The sequence below is a fragment of the Giraffa tippelskirchi genome, chromosome 7, assembly GCF_054371585.1.
Source record: "Giraffa tippelskirchi isolate mGirTip1 chromosome 7, T2T-mGirTip1v1.2.pri, whole genome shotgun sequence".
NCBI classification, from domain to species: domain Eukaryota; kingdom Metazoa; phylum Chordata; class Mammalia; order Artiodactyla; family Giraffidae; genus Giraffa; species Giraffa tippelskirchi.
Window position 1 is genome coordinate 28,484,843 of NC_137281.1, and position 20,417 is coordinate 28,505,259.

Consider the following 20,417-nt stretch of genomic DNA (forward strand, 5'->3'; position numbering starts at 1 on the left):
TCACTTTCTGCCATAAGGGTGGTGTCATCTGCATATTTCAGGTTATTGTTATTTCTCCCGGCAATCTTGATTCCAGCTTGTGCTTCATCTAGCCTTGCATTTCGCATGATGTACTCTGCATTTAAGTTAAATAAGCAGGGTGACAATATACAGCCTTGACATACTCCTTTCCCAATTTGGAACCAGTCCATTGTTCCATGTTGTATTCTAAATATTGCTTTTTGACCGGCATACAGGTTTCTCAGGAGGCAGGTCAGGTGGTCTGGTATTCCCATCTCTTGAAGAATTTTTCACCATTTGTGGTGATCTATATATATAGTCAAAGACTTTGGCATAGTCAATAAAGCAGAATTAGATGTTTTTCTGGAATTCTCTTGCTTTTTCTATGATCCAACAGATGTTGGCAGTTTTATCTCTGGTTCCTCTGCCTTTTCTAAACCCAGCTTGAACATCTGGGAAGTTCATGGTTCAAGTACTGTTGAAGCCTGGCTTGGAGAATTTTGAACATTACTTTACTAGCGTGTGAGACGAATGTAATTGTGCAGTAGTTTGAACATTCTTTGGCATTGCCCTTCTTTGGGATTGGAATGAAAACTGACCTTTTCCAGTCCTGTGGCCCCTATGGAGTTTTTTAAATTTGCTGGCATTTTGAGTGCAGCATTTTAACAGCATCATCTTTTAGGGTTTGAAATAGCTCGACTGGAATTCCATCACCTCCACTAGCTTTGTTTGTAGTGATGCTTCCTAAGGCCCATTTGACTTTGCATTCTAGGATGTCTAGCTCTAGGTGAGTGATCACACCATCGTGGTTATCTGGGTCATGAAGATCTTTTTTATACAGTTCTTCTGTGTATTCTTGCCACCTCTTCTTAATATCTTCTCCTTCTGTTAGGTCCCACACCATTTCTGTCCTTTATTGAGCCCATCTTTGCATGAAATGCTCCTTTGGTATCTCTTATTTTCTTGAAGTGATCTCTAGAGTTTTCCATTGTATTGTTTTCCTCTATTTCTTTGCATTGATCAGCGAGGAAGGCTTTCTTATCTTTCCTTGCTATTCTTTGGAACTCTGCTTTCAAATGGTTGTATCTTTCCTTTTCTCCTTTGCCTTTGATTTTCCAGCTGGGAATCATTTCATCCTCTTGCCCTAAATCCTGGGCCAGCCCAGATCCAGCAGGAACTGACAAGGGCCTGGTCCGAGGCAGGACAGCCACCCCCTCCTTGTCTAGTGGTGTTTTTAAGTATGATCACACTGGTGGGTGTATCTGGGGAGTGGTAGGGAGGAGCTGAACAAGGCTTCAGAGGAGGAGGAGGATAAACTGGTGTTAAGGAAACCCACATGGTCTGGCACTAAAGTTTCAAATGCTATTAAAAAAAAAAAAAAGTAAATTTAATTCAAAATGAAAGGCTGCTATAAATCCATGCATGGAAGCAGGAATCCTCTGGGTGAATGGATACCAACTTTGGGGCTGGTTCTTCTCCTCACCTGCTGTAAGGTACTAAACAATGGATCCCCAAACATACATTAATATCCTAACCCCAGAACCTGTGAACACAACCTTATTTGGGATGAGGTCTTTGTGAATGTAAATAAGGATTTCCAAATAGATCATCATGGATTACCCAGATGGGCTCTGAATCCAATGGCAAGTGTTCTTATGAGGCATTTCTAAAAGATTGAAGGGGAGAGGACAATGGCCTCTCAGTTCTAGAGGTCAGCAGTCTGAAGTTTAGGTACTGGCAGAGCTGGGCCCCTCCAAAGACTCTGGGGAGTGTCCTCTCTTGCTTCTCTAGGCTTCCGGGGGCTCCACGTGTTCCTTAGGTTGTGGCTGCAGCACTGCAGTCTCTGTCTCCATTTCTCATGTGGTCTCCTCCTTTGTGTCCGTGTCCTCTCCCCTCCTGTCTTACAGAAATATCTCATAAGAACACTTGCCAGTGGATTCAGGGCCCAACTGGGTAATTCAGGATAATCTCATTTGGAAATCCTTATTGACATTCACAAAGACCCATTCCCGAATAAGGTTGTGTTCACAGGTTCTGGCTGGTCGCTCAGGTGGTAAAGAATCTGCCTGCAATGCAGGAGACCCGGGTTCAACCCCTGGCTTGGGAAGATTCCCTGGAGAAGGGAATGGCAACCCGCTCCAGTATTTTTGCCTGGAAAATCCCATGGACAGAGAAGCCTGGTGGGCTACAGTCCATGGGGTTGCCAAGAGTTGGACATGGCTGAGTGACTTTCACTCATAGGTTCTGGGGTAGGGTTAGGTATCTTTGGGGATGATTGTTTAGTACCTTACAGCAGGTGAGGGGAAGAACCAGTCTCGAGATTGGTATCCATTCACCCAGAGGATTCCTGCTTCCGTGCATGGATTTAAAGCAGCCTTTTACTTTGAATTAAATTTATTTCTGGTTTTCTTTTACAGCATTTGAAACTTTAGTGCCAGACCATGTGGGTTTCCTTATTAGGCACATCACTTTCTCCTCCTCCTCTGAAGCCTTGTTCAGCTCCTCCCTACCACTCCCCAGACACACCCATCAGTGTGCTCACACTTAAAAACACCAACAGACATGGAGGGGGTGGCTGACCTGCCTTGGACCAGGCCTTTGTCAACTCCCACTGGATTTGGGTTCGCACAGGATTTAGGGCGAGAGGATGAAATGATTCCCAGCTGGAAAAACAACCCTGTCTGCTGGGCTGGCCCAGATCACAGAGAAAGAGCTGGAGTCTCAAGGCGAGTTCCGCCTTTGTTTTCGTTTCCATTTTAACTCAAAACTCCTTTTGTTTCTGTTACTGAAACTCAGACACACACACAGACACACATGCAAACAAGTTCAGCTGAGTATGAAATAAGTAGAAAGTATAAAATGAAATGAAAAATCTTCCCTTTTCCTTTTGCCAAATTCCACCTTTCTAACTTTCTCCAGAAATGCATTTTCTTCAGAAGAGAAGCACATCCCCGCAAGGATATGCACTTGTGTATGCCCAGCTAGAGTCTGTTTCTATTTTTACATTTTATATATGTACTTATTTATATGTAAATGCTTTTCATTATGGAAAAGAGCTATCCTTTCTCACGGCTCTACACATGCCTCTTCCTCCTTGTGGTCTATCTTGGACAGCTTTCCTTATTTGGTTACGTGGATTTATCTCATTTTTAACAGCTGCAAAGTACTCCATTCAATGGATGTACCATCAAGTACTCCAACGGGCTTCTGACCCTAGTTACCAAGAGCTTAGCCTCTGACTCAGCCTGGTGCCCACTCACTGTAGCTGTGCATGGAGCAAATACACATATCAAAAATATGATGCATAAAATAACATTTATACCCGAAATACTAGGTTGGCCAAAAAGTTGTTTGGATTTTTCTATAACATCTTATGGGAAAACCCAAGTGAAATATTTGGCCTACCCAATATTATAATATTACAATATATATTATTTTATATATAATTTGAATAATTATATATTAATATAACATATACCATAGGGCTTCCCAGGTGGCTCTCGTGATAAAGAACCCATCTGCCCATGCAGGAGATGCAAGAGATGCAGGTTTTATCCCTGAGACAGGAAGATCCCCTGGAGGAGGGCATGGCAACCCACTCCAGTATTCTTGCCTGGAGAATCCCACGGACAGAGGAGCCTGGCAGGCTACGGTCCATAGGTTCATAAAGACTCAGACACAGCTGAATAGACTTGGCATGTATACATAATTTATATCATAAATAATTATATATCATAAATTACATATCATTTAATTATCACAATTATAGGTGATTGTTATCCTTACTCTAGAGATCAGGACCTGAAATTCATCTCTGACATGAAGCTGGGTTAACTAAGGCTGAAGGAGGTAAGGAGCTTTACGCAAAGTCCAGGGGAGTGAGATTCCAAGTGCTTTATTCTTCATGTTGTGCCACATTCCCCACTATTTTACTTTCTTTTGACCATCTGGCACAAGCCCCACCCTTTGGTTTCCTTCCTGCCCTTTCCGAGTCAGTTCACAGTTCCTAAAGCCCAGTGGGAAAGCAGACGGGCTTGTGTCCGATTAGGGGCAGCGGGAAGGACCCTGTATCGAGCCTGGCTGGCTCCTCGATGGACTGTGAACCCTACACCCTCCAGGGCCCATGTGTATCTGCATTACTTCTCCTGCAGTCTTCTCCAGTGATCACACTCGACAGGAAAGAAAAATAAACTTGGCCTGGAGTCAGCCCATCCTGATTCTTGGGTGGGCCTGAGAGCTGTGGGGTCATGTCACTTTTCTCAGGGCCCCGGTGACAACACCCTGCTCTTTGAAGTGGGCCCAGGAGAAGGGTGTGCTGGGTGAGTGTAAATGGCTGCAGCAGCTGCCAACCTGCTTAAGCCCCAGGCTGGCCTATGGTGGCCTCACTATCGAATTAAGTCACATTTTGCAACATTTCCTGACTCACTGTGATATAATACTGGCTTTGGAACCTGTAACCTTCTAGCCCATGACTTTTTTGCTCCTGGGAAAGCCCTGAGTTCTTTGAGCCTCTGTTTCAATTGCCACTAATGTCCTCATGGCTGGGTTGCTGGTGAGCAACTGGGAATGAGGGACAAGAAGTTTTCAGTGCAGAGCTGCTCAATTCACTCTGCTGTGAATTCAGTGCACCTGGGGCGGGGCGGGGGTGGGAGGCGGTGGCTTGCAAACCCCAATGAGCAGGCCACACTCTCGATCAGTGAAGTCAGGCTGCCTGGGCTGGGGCCCAGGAACCAGCGCTTAAAAACCAACCAACCAATCAACCAACTACCCAGAGCTTCCAAGTGTAGCCACTTCTGAGAACCAGAGAGCAACTGGCAGAGCTCACCCCATACACAATCATCACTTAGCAAATGCTCACGGCCACCTCCTCTTCCCTAAAACCTAAAGACAACATAAATCTCTAAACGCTTTTGAAGAAACCTCTGGAACTTTAAGCCAAACAGCCAAGGCGAGGCCAGGGCCGAGGTGTCCGTGAAGCTCCCTGACTTGCTGTCCACTTTCTTAAAGAGTAAGGGCAGTTTGAGGTCAGGGTGTGATGTTTGGAAAACTTCTGGGAAGTGAAGCAATGGCATTTCTGAAATTCCTGCCCTTCCTTCTTATCACCTTCTCTTTATCAGCTTTGCTCTGAGCCACTGTTGGTGCCTCAGGAGGGAGTGCTGAACCAGAGCCCCTCTAACCGAGCCGGGTGGGGTGGGGTGGTGGGGTGGTGGGGTGGTGGTGGGGGGCGTGTGGAGGCAGGGCACCTTTTGCCAGACTCAGAACCCAATGGACTCCAGGCCCCACTAAATCTGTTTGGTCTCACCTCCGAAAGTCAACTTTCCTTGGTTGCTTTAAGTTAATTTGGAGCCTGTGCAGTAAGATGCTGAGACTAATCATAAACATGGGCAAGGTTGTAAGGACTCATGGCCAACCACCCCACTTAGAGAAATTACCCAGACCACCAAGGCCTTGAAGACCATCTTGGTCACACCTGAATCGGCCACCGTGGTCCACCCAGTAGACGCTGCCCCCCACCAACAGACCCGTGCCATTCCAGTGTCCACCGGGTCTTTACAAGGTTTTCTCCAACTGTGGCCCTCTGGCATACAACCACTTCAGGGTTGACCCAGCCAACTGGGCTTAACATATGCCCTCAAGGCAACCCTCTGCTTACTCACACATGAAAATCCCTTCTCTAAGGCTTTCTAAGTTTGCTGCCTGGTGTTTCTCTGTTTCTCTGCTTTTCAAGAAGCAAAGACCAGGAAAGGAAGCTGAGGGGCGTTCTCTGTGATTTATGGTTCCCTTCTCTGTTTTGTTCTGGATGCCCAAGTGTCTGCTCCACTAAACCAAGAATGCCCACCCAAAGGCACACAGACACCTACCTGGATGGAGCACCCGGGATTCGAGCTTGGTGTGGGCGAGTTCATAAACTGAGCTGCTTACAGGAAGGAGATGACCCACCGACTGACCACCCACCGAGGATCTCCTGACTTGCCTTGAACCACCTGGAATTACTTCAACCTGTGTGAAAACTTGGCTTAAAGGCCCAGAATCTGTTTTCTCTTCCTCTTTGTAAGTTCTTTTCCCCAAAGTGTGGTACAGAACCTTGTTCCCTGGGATGTTCATAGAGGGAGAAAAACATCCTGTTGTCAGAAGAACATGTTAATTACAAGATACCAAATTTATCTTTCACACAGTCAAAATGCACATTAGTCTCTTAAAGGTGCCGAGAAATTCTGCAGTACAAAAAAAAAAAGCTTAAAAAATAATCCTTAACATTGTTTATGCCACGATTTCCCAGAATTATTTGACGAAGGAATGCTTTTTGTTTGTTTTTTTTTTCTTTCTTTCCTCCCAACTCTGTTTCCAGTCTAACTCACTAGCAGACCACAGAAACAATGCTCTTCAGAGAAAACCTCAGGAAATGTTATCCTGAAAGAAAGAGTCCTTCATTCAATGGACAGATGGAGTAATGAGCCCCTAGCAATTCCCCTTTCAACAAGTTCGAGTACCTTCTCTCCTAAGCCAGCGATCTCCACCTCTGCAGAGTCTCTGCTCCTGCCTAAAGCACCTAGCCTGACCAGAAGGAGTTTCCCAGGGTTGGTGTCAAATGTTTTCACGTGACCACCATTAGTCAGGGCAGGAAGCCTCAGGATTTGGATCCACGTGTTTCTTCTGCCAGCGCAGTGAGTGCTTATGGGATTAATGTGGTGTGTGTGAGTGGTGGTGAGAAAACTTGGTGCTTCAGCCTATTCCGTAGGCCTGGAAAATTCAGACTATTTGATTTACGACGCCAGCAACCAGGTGCCAGCCATTCGTTTATATTAGTGGTAATTGACTGGAGACTCATCCCAGGATGCTCAGGGGTCTCTGCGATGTGAGAAAAACCAGGCAGGGTTGGAATTTCTCTCTGGTGCCAGGTCCGTCAGAAAGCTGTGCCTCCATGCTCTCTGATATGGTCCCCCAACTTACTGATGGGGAACCTGGGGCACAAGGAGGAGAGGTAACAGGCCAAGGTCACATTGCTCAAAAATGACACACTTGAAGCATCTGCCAGTTCTGGGCTGGGTCCCATTGTGACTGTCATCTGCCAGAACTCCACATGCCTGCCACTCCTCCTCCCCATGGGCACTGGAGCCGGGATGGAAAGCCATGCATATCTTATAAAAAGTAACAACAATAACAGTCTGTGTGTGTGTGTGTGTGTGTGTGCACGGGCCTGTTTCTGCAGGAATTTAACAAATATTTGCAAGTATGTGCCAGAGACTGGGGACATGAGAGGGAACGAGGCAGGCAGCACTCCTGTCCTGAAGAGGAAGCATCTTGGTATAATGATGAAAGACAAACCACTGCGTTTGAAACCCACAAGTGACTGGCACAAAATGATGTGTGGAATTAAACAAGAAAATCCTTCCCCTTTCTGTCTGTCACATTCTTACAGGTCACATCAACCTCAACTACCTTAAGGGAAAGATTCCAGCAGAAGAGGATGAGAAAAAGAAAAGAATCTCCTAAGAATCAAAACTAATTTACAACTTCTGCCAGACACCCCGAGAGGGACTTTAACTAATCCGGTGACTATTGGGTAAAAGTGGGAGGTCTGGTTTTCACAAGTGCACACATCAGTCACAAACACACACACACAAACACATACACACTCAGCCGGCATGATGCATGCTCCAGGCAGTCCCCAAATTTTCAACGCAGATCGTCCTCTTTAACACTCTTTGCCAACTCAACAATCCATTGTTAATATGCCCATTTCACAAATCAGGAAAACCTGAGGTTCAGTAACTTAGCTCAGGCCAGACTCTAACCTACAGCAGCTGGGGTCAAGCCTGGACTCCTCACTCTTGGTTCCATTGCTATAAGGGACACCAGCAAACTTCATAACCCACAAAGAAGGCAGGGACAAACTTGGAAACCTGGTGGCTGGAGGGTTGGGAAGCCTGGCTTCCATTCCTCTTCCCGCCAGCCCTGTGCCTCCCAGGGCATCTCAGCATCTCAAGTCAGAGAGCCAATTCGAGAAAGTGGAGCTGAGTGCGAAAGCGCCACAACCAAAGCCACTCCCAGACTGTGGGATGCTTCCCCTTTGTCTTTCTCTTTCTCTCCAACCAAAGCGCCCCATCCTTGAGAAAGGTTTTACTTTCTTTGGCTGGAGAGCAACGTCTGCGGGAAGTCAACAATCCCGAGACGAGGGAGACAGCCAGGCAGAGGAAGACAAACAAAACTGATACCAAGCAAAAATGCAAAGGTATTCAAAATGCCAGCTCTAATGTGCACGCCCCTGCCTGAAGCCTGCCAGACACAGGGCTCTGAGAAAGAAAGAAAGAAAACAATCTGATTTGTACTGAAAGGGGCCAAAAATAACCTTGCATTCTCCTGCAGAAGAAAACAGAAAACTCGGCGGTTTCCTCCTATTTGGATGTTCTTTTCCTTGGGTTGCGGTCAGCAGGGTGAACCTCTTAGCTCAAGACCTGCCAGGAGACAACAAGCCAAGACACTCAGGCGGGAGGGGGACAATGGGAATCTGGCTGAGAAGGGGGCCCCTAGAGTCTGATTTAAAGCCCCGGTTTCTCCAGGGGTAAGTGGGGCTGGAGAATGAGGTAGGGGTGGGGGTAGTGGGGGTGGGGAAGGCCTTTATTTGCATATGTTGATTTAAAGCTATTTTTAATCAGTAATAGGCCTGTTTTTTCAGCCTTCCAAAAAAAAATTCCAATGTGTCCCTACTTTCCATCCCTACTTCCTCTGCACCGCTTCTGATTTGTTTTGGTCGAAGCCTAATCCCTGGACTCTGTTGCTTCCAGGCTATTCCTTTCTGCCCCACATTTTTTAAAATACAACTCTGATGTCCATCCTTGCTTAAAAGCTTCCAGCGATGTCCCGTCAACCACAGAAAGCCATCTATATCAGGTCCCAAACTTATTTTATCCCTGTCTCCCTCTAACCTCCGCCAGCTCCCTGAGTAGTCCATGCTTTCCTGACTCTTGCTTCCCTAGGTCAATAAATCTCATTCACTTCTTCCTGAGTCCTTGCCTTTTGTCCACCCTTTACAGCAGAACTCCTGTCTCTCCTCCTCTAGCCCCAAGAGGTTCCTTTTCTCTGAAGGAAGAACTCTTTTCACAAATACTCTTTCAGTGGGTTGTTGCACTTGCCCTAAAAACAAAGTACAATTTTCCCCAACCTATTCATGGGGAGGGCTTCCTGGTGGGTCAGCAGTAAAGAATCCACCTGCCAATGCAGGAGACTTGAGATCAATTTCTGGGTCAGTAAGATCCTCTGGAGAAGGAAATGGCAACCCACTCCAGTATTCTTGCCTGGAAAATCCCATGGACAGAGGAGCCTGGCAGGCTACAATCCATGGGGTCGTGAATAGTAGGACACAACTTAGTGACTAAACAATAACTGATGAGGAACCAGGGCCAGAGAGGAGAGAGAACATGCTCAAGGTCACACAGCTCATAAGTGATGAACTTGACATACCCTCAGCTTCTGGGCTGGATCCTGTGGTGATTGGCAGCTGCCAAAACCACACATGAGGCTCCTAACATTATTCCTGAAACCTCTAAATTGCACCGTTGCTTCTGAAATAATTAAACAGTGATTCCAGGTGTTTCTGCTGCTGGAGAGAGAACTGATGTTGCTCTGGACTTTTTTGGCCTCTGGTTTCTCCACAATGCAGAGAAGCTATTTTTAGCTCAGAAATCAAGCAGGGTATGATTATCCCTGCCAATTTTTTTTTTTTTTTCTTTTTTTCAAATGCATACCCCACTGCCAAACACACTGGAGAACTCTGAGCAGGCCAAAGAGAACACAAATGCAGACATGGAAAACCCAGGACAGAGCAAGGGGACCCACGATGAGCAGGTCCAGGGATTTTGCGAGGGGTGTTGAAAGTCTGTTGGAATGCTTTGATGGATGAAGACTCTGTCAGTGATGGTGAGAACAGAGACCCAAAGTTGGGAGTCCTAAAGTTAGAGATGAGTGTCTCCAGTGCTGAGCCTCCCCGGGCCCCCACCTTGCAGCCTTGAACTTGCAGAGGAGGGCCCACTGCTCTAGATACTCCCCCAGCCTCATGCATAGTGAGTCTTGCCAGCTCCCTTGAGAAAGCACTGGCCCTAAGCACTGTCTCCCCCAGACTCATGGTCTACCCAGAGACCTGGTGAAGGGGTCAGCCTCCTTTCAGAGAGACATGGGCTGACTTGGTCCTTCCCAGCAGTCCTCAGGAGTAAATTGCTGAAACAGAGTCCAGAACCTTGGCAGTCTGTGTTAGAAACTGGACCTTCCCTAAGACCAGGTGGCTCTGGTCAATGAGCTATGATACAGATGTACTGAAAAGCTTTCTCATAAGAGACCCACAGAGGGAGGCAAAAGCCCCTTTCTGCCTGTTTCAAATGCCTGGGACTGCAGCAGCCATCCGGGCACATGCTGACCCCCTGGGGATGGTGGAGTAGAGGCTGGGAAGAGCTTAGGTCACAGAGGATGTTGTGAGTCCCTAATTATTCAACTCTGAACACCCTCCTTCCATATTTACCATTTCTGTGGCTTTGGGCATACCAACTAAGTCTCATTTGCTTTTTTCTTTTTTTGTAAAGTAAGGATAAAAACCCCATCTCATAGTGGAGATTGATGAAATATGAATTAATTCATCTGATATGCTCAGCAGAGGGCTTTACACTAAAAAACGATGACTACAGTAATAATACCATAGTTAATAGTAACAATAATGCTGCTGGTGATGCCATTTATCCTGGGGAGAGTGTACTCATCACCTGAAAGTCACTCAGTTGTGTCTGACTCTTTGCGACCCCATGGACTATACAATCCATGGACTTCTCCAGGCCAGAATACTGGAGTGGGTAGCCTTTTCCCTTCTCCATGGTATCTTCCCAACCCAGGAATTGAACCCAGGTCTCTGGCATTACAGGTGGATTCTTTACCAGCTGAGCCACCAGGGAAGCCCAAGGAAACTGGAGTGGGTAGCCTATCCCTTCTCCAGTGGATCTTCCTGACCCACGAATCAAACTGGGGTCTCCTGAATTATAGGCAGATTCTTTACCAACTGAACTATGAGGGAAGCCCCAGTCATCATCACCTACCATATCCCTACTTTGGATATTCTGATTTTCTTAGTGCACTTTGAGACGATGTTAAGGTTTTGCTTGTCTGTGGTTTTGTCCTTTAAAGTTTTAACAATGATCACTAGAATATATCCATGTCCATTTTTTTTTTTTTTTTCTAGTGGATTATACCATAGATATGTTTCTGGGGTAAGGTCACGTTAGGTCTTTATCCTATGAGCTGTTGTTGGGCCAGCTCTCCTCTGCCTTCTGCTTCCTCAGTGGGTTTGTGAGCAGAACCAGGACTGGGTACCAGTGGTCCAGCCTGGGCTGGACTGCGCTGGATGCTGTGAGTGATGGTGCCCACAGGTGTTGGCAGCCTCACCCTCTGCCCACACCACCTTAATCAGACACACTGATGCTCAGCTGTAATGACCATGACAATGAGATATGAACCCCCAGAAGATAGTCTCAGCACAACTCCCTTTCAGAGGTGTTTCCAGCTCCCACAGGGGTAGGCTCAGCCAGGGAGGGTTCTGGCAAATCCTCTCTTCTCCGTGCTCTAGAGCATCTCGAGGTGACTGGCAAACTTTCCAACATGGCCCAGAAGGTGAGACATAACACAATGCTGTGGTTGTGGAGAAGGCTCTGGAGACAGAGTCTCTGGGTTTGAATTCACCCATCCATGTTTGGCGATCCTAAGTGAGTTAAGTGACCTCCTGGGTCCTTTCAGTGGCACTTGCAGTTTTAAAATGAGGCTGTCAGACTCTGGGGCTTCAAGATTTGAAACTGCTGGAAACATCTATTTCTTATGAGGCATGTATTAATTTATTTATTTTCCCATAAAGAGGTTTCTCCTAGGGTGAAGGTTCTTAAGAGTTTGAATAAAATAAGTTCTTCTCATTTTTTTTTTTTTTTTTTTTTTAGTAATACTCAATTGTTTTCATTTCTGGATGAAAAGGCCCTAAATTTTACACAGTAAAATTTCACATCAATCTTTTATTTCTACCAGATAGCTCAAGGTTATGATGTTCTCTTGTCTCTGAAAGAAAACAAGGCCAGACAAAGCAGAATATATGAATCGGGCTCAGCCTTCCCCTCGCAGGAGCGGGAGGGGTGGACGGACGCTGCAGCCCTTTTCCTGTTGTTCATAATTCATTACTGTAGAGATTTATAAAGGCCTTTTCAGAAGTGCTTTTGAAAGCCGACTGGCACAGAAACTCCGTATACCATAATTAAACCTACTAAATTGCTGTTACAAGGGGAGAGCTGGGTTGGGTTTGAGGAATCAAATGTGACCAGTGATATGATCCTCCGAGACACTAGACTCTATCCTTGGCAAGGGCTGATGGGCACCATCCTGAACTGGGGTTCAGAAGACCAGCAGGGAACCCAAGATTCTTTCTGATGCTCCCCCTTTCAGGAGTCTTTCAGCTGGAACCCCTCCACTCCTGCCTCCATTCCCCTTGCTAGACTGCTGGGTGTGCTTCTCAACCCTCATTTCAGATTCCTTCTAGGCTGTTCCCTCCATGCTTTATCTCTTCCAGAAATCACTCCTTGACCAGGTCAGGAGCCCCTCCTCTGTGCCCCCACTATGCTGACCTGCTGGTCACTGCTGGAATCACCCATTGGCTCGTCTGAATCCTTCCTTAGCCTGGGAGCTCCAAGCAAAGGAGGTCTCCCCTCCCTGGCTTTCCACTGCATGTCCAGCACCCAGTGCAAGGCCCAGCATGCTGAAAAGGGCAAGTGTTGGTCTCCCAGTCGAGTCTGACTCTTTGCGACCGCATGGACTGTAGCCCCTCCAGGCTCCTCTGTCCATGGAATTCTCCAGGCAAGAATACTGGAGTGGGTAGCCATTTCCTTCTCCAGGGGATTTTCCTGACCCAAGCATCAAACCCAGGTCTCCTGCACTGTAGGAAGATTCTTTCCTGTCTGAGTCACCAGGGTAGCCCCTGGGACTCTGTGGAGATGTTAAATAAATAGTTCTTAATGGACTTCCCTGGCAGTCCAGTGGTTAAGAATCTGCCTGCCAATGCAGGGGGCACAGGTTCAAGCCCTGATCCGGGAAGATTCTACATGCTGTAGGGCAGCTAAGCTTGTGTGCCCCAGCTATTGAAGCCCACGCACCTAGAGCCCATGCTCCTCGACAAGTGAAGCCACTGCAATGAGAAGCCCGCACCCTGCAACTAGAGAGTCGCCTTTCACTCACCACAACTAGAGAACTCCCGTGTACAGCAACGAAGATCCAGTGCAGCCAAAAATAAATATACATAGGAAACGAGCTCTTGAAAAAACAAATGGATTTCTACTCCTCATTTGCACTGGAAAAAGTAAAAGTGAAACTCGCTTAGTCGTGTCCGACTCTTGGCGACCCCATGGACTATACAGCCCATGGAATTCTCCAGACCAGAATACTGGAGTGGGCTGCTTTTCCCTTCCCCAGGGGATCTTCCAGACCCAGGAATCAAACCAGGGTCTCCTGCATTTCGAGTGGATTCTTTACCAACTGAGCTATCAGGAAAGCCCCACTTTCACTGGAGTCTCACTATGAAATGGCTGGCCTTTCTCCTCCACATAGGGATTTAACTCAAATCCTATTTTCCACCAGACATACCCAGACACCTCCACTCACCCACTTCCACCCACTTCACCTCACACGCATTGATCAGGTCTCTGAAATCATCATTGTGCACATTACAGTGTAGGGTTTAAGATGATGAATTCTGGACTGACATTTTCTGAGTTCAAATTCAGAATTCCTCAAATACTATCTGTGAGATCTTGGGCAAGTAAAATGGAAATGTTAGTACCTATCCCTCAGTATTGTTGGAAGGATTAAATGAGGTAATATCTGTAAAGCCCTTTGCCTGACTCAATCCAAATGTCTTTTGAAATGAAATAACCAACAACGTAACTGTAATTTGGAGTTTCTAGAATGTTCACTCAATGTTCACTCTGCTACTGGGAAGAATCTGGCCTCTTGGAACTTTTTCTCAAAAGACCTGGCATCCAGACCACCATCCTGGAGGCACTGAGTCTCATATTGAGACTCTGCCCACACCACACTTAGAGCTGGTGCTGGCCTGTCCTGTAATGGTGTTTGAATGTCTTTCTCCCAATTAGGGAAGAAGTTCTCCCAAGACAGGCTTCATAGCATTGAATCTCTGTGTCTCAACATTCCACATAATGTTTGGAACAAAGCTAGTGCCCAGTAACTGTTTGTTAAATGAATAAATGAAAACAATAGACACACAGCCCACCTAAGATTGGTATCCATTGCTCCTTGAGTGAGCTCTGAGGATCACACACCTTTCACTGTCCTAGGATGCTGGCTTTTACTCTAGGACCAGTTCACATAGCTGACTTTTTTTCTTGGAGGTATGCCTCAGGTTTCCAACCATGTACTAAACCCAAGCCCACAAATTCTGATGTTCCATCTGGGCCCTGACACTGGTTGCATCCTCTCTCCACCCACAATTTGACAAGTATTTCTAGAAAACTAGTGTGCTGGGCTCTATACTGGACACTACGGATACAAGTGTGGGTCTTGTCCATGAACCACATCTCAAGTGTGATTGCTCCCTGAAGAATTCTGATGTTGGGTTACTGTGGATATAAGAGCTGGGCTGAGACCAGATTTGAGTACATCATGCCTCCTAGGACACCAATACCCTCTGCAGGTTAGTTCTCTAACCTTGACTCAGCCCAGTTCCATCTCCATTCTGCCTCTTCTCAGCAGCCAACACCCACTCATTATGCTCTGGACTCTGGGTTTTCTGCCATCTCTCAGAAAATAAATTCAAGTAGCATTGCTGTCAGCTCTCTCTAACCCTGGACTTTTGTGGAAATTGGTCATCTACTAGGCTAAAGGGAGTTTCTAGATTTAAACACTCATCACTTCCTATACTATTCTAAAATAATTTCCTCCTAAATTCAAACAGTACAGTATGATTACGATACCCTCTTACACACAAAAAATTAATATGGTCCAACTGGTTATAAATTTTATACTCACTTCCTCCATATTTACAGGTAGTCATAAAAAATGGACAAGTCTCATGAGCTATATAGATGAGTCACTGTATAATTGCCTACAAAGAGAGAGAAAAGTGTATTAAGGATACAGAAGTAAAAGAATAATATATAATTCATAATATGGAGATGAAAGGTGGGTGAATATGAAGTGGCCCTTCTCTTGAAAATGTTTAATCATTTTTTAAATACCAACACACCTTACAATAAAGACAACATGGCTTATACAAATACAATCAGTAAAATCCTACAGTCTTTAATCAAAAGATTATGAAATTCTCAAATAGTCCCTAGGATAGGGCATTTATGAATTCACTCTGAATATATCAGTTAAATACAGATTTCTTAATAGTTTATCGATTATGTAATAATATTTATCTAATGACAATTGCATACTCCATAAGTGTAAGTTAGATTTAATGAGACGTTTATTGGCACAAATGATTAATAATAAAACTTTCCCTGTGGAAGGTAATTCATACACACACAATATGGCCAAGAAGAAAAGTTCCTTTTAATGCTTACCTTGTGTGCCATGTCCAATTGAAATCAATTCCTTGTTAAAAAACATCAGCCTAAGACTCCAGGGCAACAGTCGTTTGGAGTGAGACAATGGACAAAGGCACCCTTTTAAACATGTTGAACTTACAGCAGATTTGTGTCAAGATTTAAACTTTATTTTGCCAGTAAATTGGTACTTTTTCCTCAGTAATTTATGGAAATGTCTCAGGGACCAAAATAAGCATTTTAAAAATTTTTTTGGGGGGTGCACACTTGAAAGGCAGATAATGTGGTAATTACATGATCATCATCTCAAAAGTGACAAGTGCACAATTATATGATACATGTCAAGCTCTTGTCAAGTGCCAAGCACTGTGCTAGGCTCTCTACCGCACAATTTCAGAGAAAAGAAAAAAAGAGTTTGTTTGGGGCTTATAACTAGAAGAACATCCTGGCTGCTAATTGTCATGAGGATCCCCAAGCAAGTAATCAGGAAAGCAATACTAGGCAGACTGGGACTTGCAGTGTTTAGGGTATAATGTGTCTAAATGACCATGTATAGCTCCTTACATTGCCCTCGTTTACATTAGGAGCATCATAAACATAGGTTTGAGTTCTAGACTGACTACTTTCTACTTGTGCTTCACCCTCAATTAAGTCACAAAATGCTTTAAAGTCTCAGTTTTCCTTCTCAGCAAACTGGTGACATTGAGGTGTCCCTTTTACTTCCCATACTTAAGAGAAACAAACCACATTGGTGTCCAAGGGCTGCACTCCCACTGCCCCTTTCCCAGACTCCAAAGAGAAAGCACACCAGAAGATACAATTTTATCTGTGTGGTATCCTTCATACCTGCTACAGCAAATTGTGCAGAGAACACACCAATTAATATTGGAGGAATGAATGGGTGTGTCTATTGAACTCTACTTAAAATTCCTCAATTATTTCTTTTATTCCATAGTAAGATAAAAAGGAGAGATGTCACAATACTTGAATTCAATGTACACGTGTTAATAACAGTGTATTTAGAGCACCCAACTGCCATGATTTTGGTGCCTCCTGGAGAACTGCTATATCACTGGGAAACATACCACTTTTCCTGAAATGAATCTACTATGAGCAGTGTCATCCCTCAGCCTGTAGTTTTCAAAACTGCTATTCTGCATTGGAAAACATACTTCTCAGGAAAAACACAATCTAGACTAACCCTGAGGTTTATTTGGTTTCTCTAAGCCCAAGGTTCCAGAAGATACTAAGGGTGATTCAAAAGTACAAAGAAGGGACTTCCCCGGTTCCCCGGTGGCTAAGAATCTGCCTGCCAATGCAGGGGACATGGGTTTGAGCCCTGATCTGGGAAGATTCTACATGCCATGGGATAGCTAAGCCAGTGAGCCACAGCTACTGAAGCCCACGCACCAGTGAGCCCGTTCTCCACAACAAGAGAAACCACCAGGGTGAGAAGCCTGCGTACCATGACAGCCCCGACTGGCTGCAGCTAGAGACAGCCTGCACACAGCAATGAAGATCCAGTGCAGCCAAATATCAATAAACACATACTACAAAAAAGTGTAAGGAAGAAAGACTGAACAGAGTTAGTCATTTACCAAGAACCATTTCTGAAGGTGGAACATGAGGAGTGAGGTGCTTAATAAATATCGTCTGTTCTAATTTTTTGCTAAAATTTTAACCATGATTGTAGTTGGGTAGAGGGGCTATGGATTTTGTTTATTCTGTGCATGAGTGTTAAGTCGCTTCAGTCACGTCCGACTCTGTGCGACCCCATGGACTGTAGCCTGCCAGGCTCTTCTGTCCATGGTATTCTCCAGGCAAGAATACTGGAGTGGGTTGCCATGCCCTCCTCCAGGGGATCTACCTGCTCCAGGGATGGAACCCCGTCTCTTACGTCTCCTTCATTGGCAGGCGGGTTCTTTACCACTGGGTGCCACCTGGGAAGCCCCTTTGTTTATTTCACTCCACTCCAAATTTTCAGGCAGTAACATGGAATAGTTATAAATGATTTACATGCATTTTTCCTAAAATGTGCAAATAACTCGAAGAGGTTTGGGAAATTCTATGTTGAGCATGAGTTCTCATCGGATTTGGGAGGCAAGAATTCTCAATCCTATCTCCACCATTTAGTAGCTGCATAACCTTGGAAGGAAGGAAATTCTTAACACCTCTCAGTCTGGTTGACTTGCTGTTAAATGAAGATGATGATAATAACAATCTAATAAAATTGCTGACCTTGGAGACTCAATTTTGTTCTTAAGAAAGAAAATCACGTCAGTTCCAACAACTCTAAAGTAGAGCCTTTTTAAGACACAGATACAGAGGACACACTATCACTTGTTATATCTCAAAATCACCTGCACAAAATCACCCAAGGCCTTTGATGCACACACAGAGTGTGGACAAATAATACACACACACACACACACACACACACACAAGACACACAGTTTCTCTCTCTCTCTCTCTTTTATTTTGCCAAAGAGGAAGTCCATTCCTTGAACATCACTAATTTTTGGACCTTACATTTCCTAAAGTGAGAAAGGTGTTTTGGATACACATTCTCCAGTAACTCCTAATATGAACACATTTCTGTGAGTCAAATTCCAGATCAATGTGTCCAGCAAACTTTTCATTGTCAACTGAAAAGCAGAAAAGATGATCTTGCACAGAAAAGTAAATGCAGAACACATTTCAGTAACCAATAGGGAAGGCCATCTTTGACTACCTTCTCAAGCCCTCTATCCCCAAACGATCCTTTCAAATGTGCCTTGAAAAGTATGGGAGAAAAGTCTAGGTCTTCACAAAATCTTGTTATCTTTTCTGCCTGGGAACACAGCAGGACCACGGCTCTCAGGCTCCCTTGCATTTCAGTGGAGCATGGAGCTGAGTTACGACTGATGGTATGTGAGCAGAAACAGCAGACTTCCCTAGGGCGGCCAGGCCAGCCTCCCATGCAACCTGCAAGGCTTGTCCTCACTGCACTGGGAGGAAGGGTGCAGAGCATCCACGGGGGCTCTGGAAATTTAGGAGATGACAGGACCACTAGGTTGAATAGCTCTGTGTCTCTGAATCACAGTACTGGAAGACCACCCTTCAAATGTCCAACTCCATACAACCTTAGCAGGAATACACTTTTTGTAAATTAAGCCACTAAAGTTCTGGGGTTGTTAGTTACAGCACTCAGCCTCACTGTGATACAGGAAACAAATCTGAATCTCACTCCATGATGACAGCTGATAGACAATTCCACAAATCCATCCCAGCAGTAAGGACATTTACAAATGAAAACAGAATCTGTTGACAATCGCAGGTACAGATCTTGAAAGACAGAAGTTGAGTTCAGAACTCAGGAGGCTCTGCCGGGGAGGCATCTGCTCTGTGCACCTGACTCCCAGCCCCTGAGGACCAACACAGCCTCAGCAGACAAGAAACTTCCTGGGCCATCCTCCTTGCCACTCCCTGCCACCCTAATCACCACCTCCAGAAAATGAGAGAGAACCTCCACAGTATTTTTAGATCAGCCTAATTTCTAGAACCAGCCACATCTGGGAACGTCCTCAATGCTCCTGCTGATACCTTTACTATTTAGTGCGTGTGTGCTAAGTCACTTCAGTAGTGTCCAACTCTGTGTGACCCTATGGACTGTCGCCCGCCAGACTCTTCTGTCCATGGGGTTCTCCAGGCAGGAACACTGGAGTGGGTTGCCATGCTATCCTCCAGGGGATCTGCCTGACCCAAGGGATTGAAACCACATCTCTTACATCTCCTGCATTGGCAGGTGGGTTCTTTACCACTGTCGCCACCTGGAAAGCCCTGCTATTCAGTATTGCTATTCAAATATTATTAATATTTACAACAATATAATAAGTCTGTTTCTGAGCCTCCATTTTAGCGGGCATTATAACTTTTCCAGCTATCAAGTCCACAAAGAAGACCTTATATTCTGCCTCTCTCAATAATCCCACAGACTCTTGGGGTATGTGCCCTATTCCCTCGGGTTCTGTGTCCTTTATGATCAGGCTTTGGGATCACTTCCCTGGGAAGGTTTCACTGGGTACCCTTTCCCATGACTTCATAACATCCAATGCTACTGAATGACATTTATTTCAATGAGAGTATATTATAAATATTTCACTTTGATTGTCTCAGAATGTGAGGGTTGAGTCAAAACAGTTTCATTTCCAGCACTGGGGAAGACAGCCCGGTGTATTCTTTTGTTCACTCCAGAAAGATTCATTGAGCACCTGGCTGTGTACCAGATGCTAGGTAGTCAATGGGGACTGACAGCTGTAAGAGTCTCTGTTCTTGTGGAGCTAACGGTCTAAAGATGGGAGATGGACAGTGAGCGCAGGCTGGCTCTAATAAATACACAAACCATAGGCAGTGTTGGTGATCTGGAAGAAACAAGCATGTTTCTGTGACATCATCTTTGTCTTTCCCCAAACAGATCTTTTAGACAAGGGTTTGGGGGCAAGTTGTTTATTTGGGAGGTGATTTCAGGGAGAGCAGTGGGAGAGTGGAGAAGTGAGACAAGGAATCGAGGAATGTGCGTACAAGTTCACAGCAGACTAATACTGTAGGTGACAGTCACTCAGCCTTGCTCGAGGCCTCTGAGAGACTGTATGGACCATGCTTGAGAACTGCACCCTGTGGGGCAAGACCACAGTCTTAGGCAAAGATCAGATGCTTAAAAACACAAATGGATGGATGGATGGATGGATGGGTCCTGTAGTCTAGGATTAAACAAGAGGATTGAAGGAGGTAATGGATAAGAAAATATGGGCCAAATGGGGAATAAATCATTGCTGGATACATGGTGATATCCATTGGCCT

The 20,417-nt window shown here is 45.2% G+C and overlaps 1 long non-coding RNA gene across 1 annotated transcript in view; it reads right to left on the reverse strand.

The window, feature by feature from the left end:
* LOC145514711 (uncharacterized) overlaps nt 1-20,417 on the reverse strand; it is a 581,776-nt gene that overhangs the window by 162,588 nt on the left and 398,771 nt on the right. Inside the window, exon 6 of the long non-coding RNA XR_014060312.1 lies at nt 15,055-15,130. This is a non-coding gene — a long non-coding RNA (uncharacterized LOC145514711). The remainder of the gene's footprint in view (nt 1-15,054; nt 15,131-20,417) is intronic.